Raw genomic sequence first — 13,107 nt, forward strand, 5'->3', positions numbered from 1 at the left:
TCGTTTTCTCGGTGTACTCAATTAGTTTGATTATCGATAAAATCCAACGATTCGGTTACATCTTTTTTCTAAAACGTCCTCGTTGATTTTGTCGTAATTGCCTCGCACCATAAATTTCTCCCGAAGTCATACGGAGGCAAGTAAAATAGATTCTGTTCAGTGAATAATTCTTGTAATTTTGTTTCCTATCCAAGCTGCAAATCCCGACGTTATACGCCTCGTAATTTCCCTATTTCGGTTATGAATCATATGTACCGAAACATTCGTGCCTCCGAATTGTTTCTCCCACTATTCTGGATTCTCGCTTCTTTCGCAAATTCGTAGTCCTCGTTTCAAGTCACTGCTATTCCATCCTCCATGGGACGTATCTACTCGAATTACGTTAACATTCGTAAAATCCAACTCCAATTCCAACATTCAAACGATCCATTTTGTTCAACTATACATTTAAATTTCTCATTATTCGAAAGCAAAGCATTTGTACATTCGATCGTAAACTTTCCTTACATCTATTATTAATCCTTCCTCCGTTCCTTGGCTCGAAAGCAGCGACGAGATCGGACCCAAGGGTACCCGAAACAACGTCATCTTGGTGGGGAGGTATTGAGAAAACCGTTCGCCAGGATTGACGATGTTAAAACTTACTTCATTAGCGGGAAGATTTTCTTAATTTTAATTTTATTTCTCGTTTGTTGAGTTTTTTTTACAATCCACCTAGCATTATTAAATCACGAACGATGTAATGCTTAAAGTCGCGTGTTTGCGTTCTAAGTTAACAATACGAAGGAGAAATCGTACGATCGAGGAAAAATTACGCTACCTATTCGTTTGGCATCGCAGAGCTCGTCGGTATTCCCGAAAATTTTTAATATCGGCTCAAAAAATTCATTTGCAATCGGTTGTTCAACAACTTATTAGCAAATGCCATTGATGATAACGCATTTTACAATTAGATCTATCAAAAAAAAAAAAAAAAAAAAACCTAGCGCATTATTTTCTCAATAAGATTATAATTTCAGAATTCGTACTCACAGTACAATTTTAAATAAATTTACGGAAGCATTCACTTTCCAAATTTAGTAAATTTTTAGATAGTACGTAAAATTACAGTGTAGTTGTCTAAAGTTGACAAATTGCTTGTTCCAAAATTAACGTGGGAATTCTTTGATCTTTGTTCGGATCTGATAACGTTAAGTATGCCGTATAAAGTTTATACGCGCACAACTTGAGTAGATTCACAAGAAAATTACGGAGTTTCCAAAAACTATCGAGAAACCTTGTAATACGGTACGCGAAATCTGACTAAGGAACTGAAGACCCACATGCGAAATTTCCGAATCCAGTTGCGAGATGTTTGAAATCCTTTTAATTCCTTCCGCTACGGTATATTCTCAATTTCAACAGACTGTGATGAAATTTATTTGTACATTCATTGCGTGAATTTAGCGGAATGTTTAGTAAATTCCAAATACTGTATGGCAAATGTACAGTAAATGTACATATATAATGTATTTAATTACATTTTTGTCTAGTAAATGTGTAGTAAATTAACCATTTGAATAGTGTTGATATATTTATACATTAGGGTGTTTCAAAATAAACAAAATTTTCGATTCTCCAACGGGCCACACCCGAAATAGTTAGTTTAGGCACATTTGATTTTTAATCTTTTTTTCCTTCTTATCGAATTTATGATGGATAATTGTTAGTAAAATTTTTTTTTTTCGCGTTTACAGCTGTCAGCGGATCGGTTTGTGTCTTAAATAAGATGCTCCTGGAACTCTTTAGTTTATACTTAACAGGGAGCCATTGTGATGGGAAATGTGTAAATATTGAACGAAATATTGAAATCTGAGTGAGAAAATGTTTTTCACGTATTTCAATTGCATAATAATCAGAAAAATAATCACCCGCAATTGGTGTGCAAAAATTTTCAAAATTCACGTTAATCAAATCCCTTTGAAATCTCGTTTGATAATGGTTCCTATGCAAAATGTGTAATCAATTTTTCATTCCTGCTTTATACGCGTCGTTTACACAACCGACCCGAAAATAATAGATTTTTCCCGATCCGTTCCGAATAATTTTCGTACCCGCACAGCTCTAATTATTATACATACGTATATTATACCCTCGGAGTTTTTTACAACAATATCCGGTGTACATCGAGTTATCGTGATACTTTATGGATAACGAGTTTATGATTTTTCAACTATAAAAAATATGCGCACCCAAGTAAGTTTGCTGCTCAAGTTTCAAGGGTAAAATCCACGTCTGACGAAACAACGAACCGATGAATGAACGAACGAATGAATGAACAACGGCTTATCTTGTTGCTTACGTTGCGGTCCATCTCGGTACGTGACAAATATCCGGAATAATGGTTATCCGCGATACGTTTTTTCTGCAACTGGTTAATTTATGCCTCAAGGAGTTTTCTACCTTTTTTCCTGTTCCGTGTTGCACAACTTCTGTAATTATACTCCTTTCACTCATAACTCCAAGAATCGAATGGCGGTTTCAACGTACCACCACCGGCAATCCTTGAACTATTCCGAAACCTCGGACTTTTTTCATTTATCTATTTCGCGATATATAACATTACAAGGATGTTTGTACGCTCCGCGTTTAAAGTTGCGCAAGATATTGCGGTGGTTAGGTCTTATCGAACACGTATCCTGACACGTTTTACATGCAAATTTTAAAACGGTTCCGCGATGTCTGCAACGTGCTCTGTTGTAAATACATAACTATATACGCTATGTCATAAAAATGATTTTTCCGTAAATGTTTAGGTATGTTAAATTCTGTAGCAATTTTGTGCCAATTTTTTTTTCTACTTTTATCGATACCGTTCTGCACGGTTGAATTTTACACGCATTTTCAAATTGTCGTTGTTATTCTCATACCAATATTAATACGTCGATAAGCGATGGAAACAAACCATTTTTTACGTCGGCCTGAATAACCGCGGAAACAACGCGGAAACAACGCGGAAAACCGCAAGTTTTTGGCGGACATCACGGGATTCCCAGCTGCTTTCGACATGTTATATTTTTATCTTCGTATAACAACGTATTTTTATGTTAAAAGAAAATCTCTCGAGACTTTCTCCTAGGAATCCTTACGAGCTTAATTATATAACACAATATATGCTTTTATATGTTACAAACTTTTTATTATTAGCGAGTACCACTTTCTCTAAATTTCAACCAAAAACAACAATAACAAAACGAAGCCCGAATCACATATTTTTGCAAAATAAAACAAACCCCGATCGAATTGAACTATCGATTGTCGGCGTATGAATTCCCAAAAACTTACCGTTTTTTTGCTTTCTCGTACATAATTTTTATAACCCTCCTTAATCGGGGGACCAATAAATAAATAAATAAATAAATAAATGCTTATCGGTTTCAATGCAATTTTCGGGTACGTAGTTTGAAAATACTTAGCTCTTATAATGGCTCTATTTCAAATTTGAAAAAAAAATAAAAAAATAAATATTGCGATCCTTTCACGTCAGCGTTCTTAAAGACTTTAGCGAGAGTAAAAAGTCAATAACCTAGATTTAAAACTTGTTTAATGCGATTGTTCACTGTTTTTTTTACAAAAAACGGTCTAGGATACCCTAGCACCTGAGCTACGGCATTCCCCTTTTGAGAATCTCTTTTTTTTTTTTACAAAATAACAATTTAGCCCTGCGCCCCCATGAAAATCTAAAAAAAAAATTATTTTGAAACACCCTAATATATATATTAGGGTGCTTTTTTTGGACTATTTTTTTTTTTTTCGGTCCCATCGTGAAATTTTGTTGGAAATACAACAAAAAAAAATTCCCTGAAAGATTGAGCCCTTAATATTGATATTAAGTGCTCGCCCAAGGCATGTAAGGATTTCCCGCTTAAAATACACGTAAACTTTAATTTTTTTCTTTAAAACATCTACAGTTCAGAGGCATTCTATGGTATAGTCTATGGCATCGGTACGTTTTCTTCGGAATGAAATGGTCTACAAAAGTGCTCATTGCGGTGAAGTCGTAACTCACACCGGCGAAGTCGTACGGGCCATCCAAACCAAATTTTTTCATGAAATTCTTGTTTTTTTGCCCCTATCTCGTAAATAACAAGAGCTACAATACCCTAATATATATATATATATATTATAAGATTGCACCAATAACGCGGCATCCCGCATATAATTTTAGAAAATTTGAAATTGCAACTGTATCGCCGCAGCAACATAAAATTCGAAGCGTCAAAGTACAGCAGGATATTTCTATTTTCACCACCCGTGAAATTTCATCGACGAACCGACGCCATATTTAATCGCGCGGCTCTGCCAGTCTCTGGCTATCAACGCGCATGCGTCGTCGTGCCGGCGAACCGTTCGCACGACTCGCTACTTAAGTTTCGTTCGCCTCGTTCCTAGTAGGTGAATTACGTTGTTCGAAAGAGAGGGAGGAAAGCCATTCAGACGACGGAACGCGACTCGGTTCGCCCGTAGGTTGTTTGAACATTACGCGCTTGATTCATCGTCGGACTGTTTTCCGCCTCCCTGAGGAAACGGAGGAGGAGCAAAGAGACGCGTGTCCGTTACACGCGACGATCGCTGATATGTATAGGCTTTATAAAATGTTGGATGTTACCCGATGAATTAATTTATTACTTGTTTAACAGACTTGATTTTATTCCAACGTTTTAGCAATTTTTATTTCTCCGTGTCAAAGGTCAATAATTACGACGGTCATTAGTTTACGTTTCGGAGTTACCGAGGAGGGACTTGCATCGGAAGTAAAATAGATGTGATATTTATTTGTTAATATACATAGAGAGAAGTTTTTACTTGAGGTTACCGCTCGGTCCTTGAATATTTTCATTATTTACAACGATCGAAAAATATTGTTCCAGGTAGAAAATGAAAATTAGTTTTCTAGATGTGTGCCGGAAAGTCTCGTATCCGTTACTATTCTTTCTCGTTACGATTAATCTTACTAGATTTTTCCTGCAACCGTTGCGAAAATTTAATGCTTTTGCAACGATAAATTGACGTCAGAGCCTTGTTTAACTAAGAAAGTAGAGTGAACCGAAGAAACTGATTTTGCGTTGCAATTACCGAAAAAGGATCGACGATTGCGGAAAATTGTTAGGCGTACCTCGTTTTTCGTAATTTCGACAATGTTCGAACAGTTTATTCAACGATACCTGCCTTACTGAATATTTCTCAGTGTACAATAATATTAAAATCTAAGTGATGAATGGAGAGAGAGAGAAGAGACAAAAAAATTGTTGAAAAGATGAAAAAATTAGTTACACATAATCTCAGAATATTCATGAAAAATTATACACGGAAATAATTAGCCCCCCAGAGTTGTTTATAATTAAAACATAATATCAGGTTGTTACATCGGTTTTTATTCTTCTTCCATTACAGTTCAATGATCAGTAGTTGACAGAGTAACGAGGATTTTATAAGTTTGTACAGTTGTCGGGCACATGTTACATATAATACATTGAAACTTATTAAACTATAATGTCGAACGAACTTGATTAATTATTATCGATCTAATCGACGTATTACCCGCATATTGAACATAAGCGACAATTATGAGGCATTCCATGCAATGCCTTACAGTTGAATAAATAATATTAATTTACGATGTATAAATAATGGCTTGGATATATCGTACATGTATAGAGAAATATCGTTTGTAAAGTTATCGTAAATTACAATACGTATATGTCTTTGAATTCTATTTACGTATTAACTTATGCGTTACACGTGTAAATAAACAAGAAGTTTCGTTCACGCGCGATGATAATATAAATTCTTATTATTCTATGGAGAATGGTGAGAAAATGTGAAACTTTGTTCATCATGGATTATCATTAATTGTTAGAATCTTCGCTTGGCGAGTCTTATTATTACGGGAGCTGTGTCGCGGTAAAGTTTAATCTCCATGTAATTCGCAAATGATCTTATCGCTTATCGGCTCGCTACAATCAAATCGCAGACGACGTATCGACGCAGCTTTCGAGACTTCAACAATCGGAGAATTCGTGCTTGTCGAGGGTTCATAACCCGGAAGCGGCGGCAATATGGATGTCGAAGCCGGGCGTAACGCAGTTGCGAAAACTACGATAGCGATAATAACGACGAATGAGCCCGGCTTCATGTTCTTCTTCTTCTTCTTCTTCTTCTTCTTCTTCTTCTTATTCTTCTTCTTGGTTTAGATCGACCGCCTCTACTTCCCTCTTACGATCTTCCTCGAAAGTAGATTCTCTCCCTTATTCGAACAAAATATCGTTTCTCGTCCCGAAATATTATTCGCTCCTTTTATCTTGCTCACTTTTCTGACTCTACCCCGTTACAATATTATAACCTGTGTATTAAACTATATATTATACAGATTTGATATGTCAATCGTTCGGACTTACGTAGCCGATTGCTTCTACAATGCTACGGTTTGTTAACTTTTTACTGTACTGGTCGGTTGATCGACGCTTAATAGGACTCTGAACACTTCTGTTGGTCTATATAAACGGTAAAGAGTGGCAGGGTACCTTATTCCTCGTCCCGTATCGTTGTGCCTCCCACCTCCCCACTATTTTTAATTATGGAGGGAACGATGATTGCGCAAAGGTCGATGTCTACAAAGTATAAGGAAAAATTGTGCTTTTACGCTATGGTATAATTGCGTGAAATTACGGCACGCAATCCGCAAAGATTCGGTTTGACCCCTGCACCCCGCGATTGTTGATTGGATTATGTATTAATATCGTATCACGCACAAAGGATATTGCGCTCGGAAATATATAAACGTGACCATGTCCAAGGATTCATTTTCCGTGTCTTGCGTGTATTTATGGACGTCACGAACATCACGTCATCGATTCTGACGCCGCAGGAAAGTCTTGTCGTCACTCATATATATATATATATTATTATTATTATTATTATTATTGTTGTTGTTATAGCGTTACATGTATATGCATTGAGAAATATGTGATTAGCAAATTCATAATTGAGGGATATTTGAAATTGTTTGACGTAATTATAGAAGAAATATTATTTTTCTTTTTTCTTTTCTCCAGCTTACGATAGGAATAACTGTAATTCAATGCGTGGTAAACTTTGTAGCATTGAGAATTATAAGTAACGTTGTAACAGCGGTTTTGAGGTATATCGGCAAGAGTAAAAAGAAAGTGAAAAAAAAAGATAAAAAAAAAATTATGAACGAACAAACAACAGGCAGGATGGTCTCGGGTGATAAATCGTATCTGTGAATGAAAGTATCCTTTATCAACTTTACATTCATTTTTAACAGTCGCGGTTTTCTTAATCGCGTTTCTCGCGTACTACGGTTTTCATTCATGTATAAAAATAATGCAGTCTTCTACGCGTCGGAATATCTAGTTGGCCGAATGCAAAGTTTACAGTTCGTATAATTAAGAGGTTGAACGTTTTGTCAAAAACCTATATGTAGTCAATATTATTGACGATGAGTTGCGAGATTTTTTTTTTTCCCCATCTTAAATCACTTTCGCGTATTGCAAATATCTGACTTCAAGACGATGCATGAAAAAAAAGTCTTTACCGCACCGTTGCGAACTTTTAATTTTATGGAAATTTCATGGATAATTGCTTTTTTTTCCAGTTTATTAATTAATTCTAGGCGGAAAAAGAATTTCTTCAAGCTGATTCAACGGGGGTCGCGCAAATTAAATGCACCGTTTGACGTCAATTTACAGGATATTATGCCGAAGCGTATGACAACTTATTCGTAACGTAATACCAAAAATGGTGTTTTTCGAACGCATACAAATTTTGAAATTATATTGTTTTATTGATTTATTTATTGATTCCCATTGATTACATAGTACGATTATACAAACTAAGGTGCGTGTCAGTAAATCTTACAGAGATGTGAAAATACCTGTACGTATGGATTGGGATGTTATACAACTAACTTACATGCCAAGGAAACCGTAGTTCGGTTCAATTTTATTATCCCAAAATAATCCGTAACAAAGTTTGTATAAAATTTAACAACAGAAACATAAAATTTTTAAGTGATATAACGATATATAGATTTCTTATACGATATAAGACTTGTAGAGATTTGTTTACAAATTTTTTGCTAACAATGATAATATACAGCAGCATTATTTAAAATTTTTTTACTTTACTTTTTCATTAAAAAAATTCCGTTGCATTACGCGGATCTGTGGAAACAGCTCAAGTATAACTGTATAAGTTCCCTGTAATCAAAAAACTGTAAACGCTCATCAAACCGATGCCCGAATCACGTCTCACGATCCGTTTTTTGGTGTCGAAAATTTGCCGAAAAAAATCTTTCGGCCAACTTGTCCAATCTCAATAGTTTTGTCAATTGTCGTTGATTAATAGTTGCGCTCAATTTACAATTGTAAAAATTTTACGAGGCCAGACGCATCGTGGCAAACTCCAGTCGTCTAAATTTACGACGATTTGTCAACCTGGCAAACGTTCGGTCTCGAATCGTAGCGAATGCTCGTTAAATTTTAGCAGACAAACACATTCTGTAAATGTACAGTAACGTTCATTAATAGGTTGTCGTTGGTTCGCTATTTTTTTGAAGTCAAAACTGAAACGAGTTTCATTTCTAATTAAATTTTATGTGCCAATGACTAGCGACGCAAGTGACACGAGAAACAAACGATAAGTTTGTCACAGACGCGTAAAATTTCTATGTAAAGAAAACTCGTTCCAATTTTGATTCGATAAAAATTACAAGTTACCGGAAAACCTGTCAACGAACATTACTACGTGAAAAAATTAAAAATTAAGTACGGCGTTTCAACTGTATTTATTCAACGTTCTTACGGATACAAAACGCTTTTTAACCGATTTGAATATGCAGGAGATACGATTAAACGCATTTGTAAATCAATTCCCATTTATTGGGATTTTAATTCGATTTTATATGTTTCAATCGTATTTGTTCGTATTTCAATCGCAATCAATCGGAATCGAGGGACCTTTATTAATTAAAGGAGAATTTCGAGCAAGCGGGTTTAACATTTTTAGCGTGAAATTAGGGTCTGACATTGCGTTGAAATAGAACCTACATTTTTAAACTCTACGTAGGATTTCTTACGTAGGGATTTTATACAATAGGCGGTAAATTTTTCACCCTAGCGATTGTACTTTCATTCATAAACAAGAGTAAATCTTATCAATGACGAAACTTCACGGATAAAAAAAAGTTCCGAACGGTAAAGTTACGTCACGGTCACGTCACCGATAATATCCGGCAAATGAACTCTTATCTCAATTCTGTATTTCCGACGCGCGTGCCGGAACGAGAAAATAAAATCTGTCCGTAAGCGGTGAACCTTTAGTCATGACGTGATCAGGAATTTCTCGGTAGTATATAAGGTTGAAATATATTGTGTACAAAACGTCGAGTGACTCGATTATCACGTCGCGTGCCGTAATTCAGTCCCGTGGTTCCGTCTCGACCGCAATTAAAAATAATCCGTGTACGACTTGTAACGATAACTCACGCGTACGGAATAACTGGCGTATTTTTACTTTCCTCACTACTATGCCTGCAGTGGTCGAAAATAATTGAAGATACCTTTTTTAATCCTCGTTCGTCCTGAAATTCGGATCTATACACACACACACACACACATGTATATATACAGGGTGAGGCGGAAAAACTGACCCATCGAATCTGTGGACTTAAAGGGACCTATTTACTGAGAAAAATGTTCACCCGTTTGGAAAAAAATTTTGTTCAAATTTAAAAGGCCATTTGAAATTTTCCACTTAGATGTCGCAAAAACAAAAATTTTTTTTTTATCATTAAAAATACTTTAACTTTTGAACCGTTTGAATTAAAAAAAAATTACAAGCATATTTTTGCAGGGCATTAGATTCTGTAATAAAAAGACCGTGGAGTTGATTTTTTAGATTCCAAATTTGTGCATACTTACGGGCCGTGAAAGTCGAAGAAAAACGGAAATATGCAGTATAGCGTTAATAGAAAATTATAATTGAGCTTTAACGAAGATTGATGAATAAAAACAATTCATTTTGCAAGTAGTGGAATTACATCGCCAGAAATATCCTAATTGCAACGAACAAAGACTTTTGTCAACAATTAAAAAGAATGTTAATCTCTAAAAGTGCAGTAAAAAATAAATATATGAGTCAAAACAACATCATTCACAAACCCTTATTTCAGTTTAGTTTGTTTTTTCATTTCGTATGGATATTTTCAATCGTAGAGCCTTAAAATTGTATATTTCTCCTTTTCTTCGACATTCACGGCCTATAAGTATACGAATTTGGAGTCTAAAAATCAACTTCAGGCTCTTTTTTTAGAGAACTTAATGCCCCACAAGAATATGCCTTGAACATATTTTTATCTCAAACGGTTCAAAAGTCGTATCATTTTTTAATGAAGGAAAAATTTTTTCTGCGTCCCATTTAAATGGGAAATTTCAAATAGTCAACGACACCTTTTAAAATTGAGCTAAAAATTTGTCCAAATGGGAAAATTTTTTTGTCAGTCACTTGGACCTTGTAAGAGACCATAGACTCGATAGGTTAGTTTTTTTGCCTCATCCTGATATATATTTATATTTTTTAAATCACTCTCGCAAAAGGTTTGAAAATTCTCGAAAAATTCTTAAAACTCAATTATTTTTCACTTCCAACATTATTTAATATTTACAAGGTTCTATCCATTCTAATTGATAACACGATGGATAACTCATAATTCATGTACAATTTCAACCGCAACCTGCTGCTTACCGCAAATTAACGTATCACTTTGTTTATTCAATCGTTATTAACTATCCTCTTTCTTATATTTATATTCACACTTAAATTCTTTTCATTCGCATCAAGTATTTCCAGAGTAATCGACTTGTTCAAAAATCCTTATCTTCTTACAACCGGTTCAAACTTTGCGACATGTTTTCGTTAGTCGATAGGAGTATGTTTGAGGTTCTATTTGACTTTTGTTCAAAGCCATTTAGGTGTTGGCAGCCGACAAATTATATTTGAAAATCGGTAAGACGTCCGAATTTTAATCCAATACGATGCAAAGTCGAACAAAAAAAAAAAAAAAAAATAACGTTGAAGTCGAAAAACTTAAGAAACGAATCAATTTTAAAGTCATAATATGCAAAACAACATGTCCACCTTTGATAATTGATAATAAAATCAAAAATATTCTATAATTTTTCAGATTTATTGAAAAACTATTCATTTCATGCCGTTGAAAATATCTGAAAATACTCCTCTGTTAGCGTAGAAAAACATTGATAAACTTCATCGTTGGGTGAATTTAGTTCAAGAGATAACTTTTAAGAAGTAGACGAAGAAAAAAAAAACAAAACTCAACGAAATGTAACGATTATATATATTTTTTAAACAGCTCCTTCCGAACTCAAAGGAAACAAAATACAAGTGCAATTAAAATTTTTACCTATCAAATGATTCCCGAAGATTTTTTTATCCGATACAAAGCTTGAATCCGAAATGACGTCATATAGGGATATTAAAACGTTATTTTTCAAATCCCACGCGCGAGCACTCACTTACTCATTTTCTTTCTTTCTTTCTTTTTTTTTTTTATCGTGAAAGTCAAACCGGAGAAGGAAACGAAGAATGAATTACATAGCGAAGTTTTCCCCACAATCGGTATTGGCCAATCTGATTATCGCACAATGGCGGGAAGTTTAGCCAGGATATAATTACTAGATTATACTTACGCGCGTCGGTCGCACGCCTGTGGTTATGCATGCGTAGGGATTCGATAAATGGTCGAAGAGTGGGAGAGAATTGAACGAGGAAATTATACCGTTTTTACGAACCTCTTTGATGTAAGCAACTTCCTACACTGATTGTGAGAAAAATTTTTTATTGCATTTTAGTTCCGGTTACCGCTCAGTCATTAACTGTTTTCATTCTTTTTTTATTTTTTTTTACCACGGTCGAGAAATATTGTTCCAGGTGGAAAATGAAAGTTAGTTTTACAGCTGTTACAGGAAAGTCTGGTATCCGTTACTATTTGTTTCTCATTACGATCACTGGATCAGTACGAGGGGAAAAAAAAAGTCGTTAAATCAGTCTAATCGATTTATTTGGATGAAAAATTGTTGCTTCAATAATTAATTTGTGAAAATGAATATACCGTAGTTAATGTCGTAAATTCTGTAAGATTAAATCAACCAAACGAGTCGTTTGAACTGTGAGTTTGATTTGATCGACACTCTCTCGATAATAACACCTGAAGAAATTAGATTCATTTTCAGACGTAACTTTGCGGTGTTAATGCCGCGCGTTGCCAACCTGTAACAACTCCAATGACGTCGGACGACGAAGCCTTGCCGCGTCAATGCGGTCCAGAAAGACCTTTCACGTGACTAGATTTCCAGATATAACGTGGCTTGTGGCATTTATACCTGATCGCGAGTTTAAAATACGCATGTGGTATCGGGCTGCGTAGGAGCAAGTCTATTTTAAGAACGCGAGAAGCGTGATGGAACGATTATCTCGAGTAAATAGATACCGCAACCACTGACGAGAAAACCGCCTGAGGTGTCGTCACCCCCCCCCCGAAATCAACCCCCAAAGTTGGGCATCCTCGGTGGTTGTTTTGTGGTTTTGCATACTTCCAGTTGGGATATTTGAATGAAATTAATTGGAGAATAATTTCTATGACGAATAATGAAAGACGCATTTTGGCCGGTTGGACCGACGGGGTTGAATAGTAGAAAATTATAGGGGTTGAAAGTTAAAAAAATTTTATAACTAGAATACTGTTGTTCAGATTTTAATGAATTTAATCGCGTTTGAAACAGCAGAAAAAATCACGGGATACGTGTTTTTGCGTTTTTCGAAATAACGTCACTTTGGGGGTGAACTACCCTTATACACGTGCAGCCGAATTCCCATTAGAATCGTACTATTTTGATAAAATTTTGATGAGATAAAAAAAAAAAAAAAAATACAACAACAACAAATTGAATCATTCGACGTGGTATTGTGCACCGTAAGATGCAGAAATTTTACGATAACGCGCTGTTACTACGCTCGTGACACTGT

Source organism: Neodiprion lecontei, chromosome 5, assembly GCF_021901455.1.
Source record: "Neodiprion lecontei isolate iyNeoLeco1 chromosome 5, iyNeoLeco1.1, whole genome shotgun sequence".
In the NCBI taxonomy this organism is placed as follows: Eukaryota; Metazoa; Arthropoda; class Insecta; order Hymenoptera; family Diprionidae; genus Neodiprion; species Neodiprion lecontei.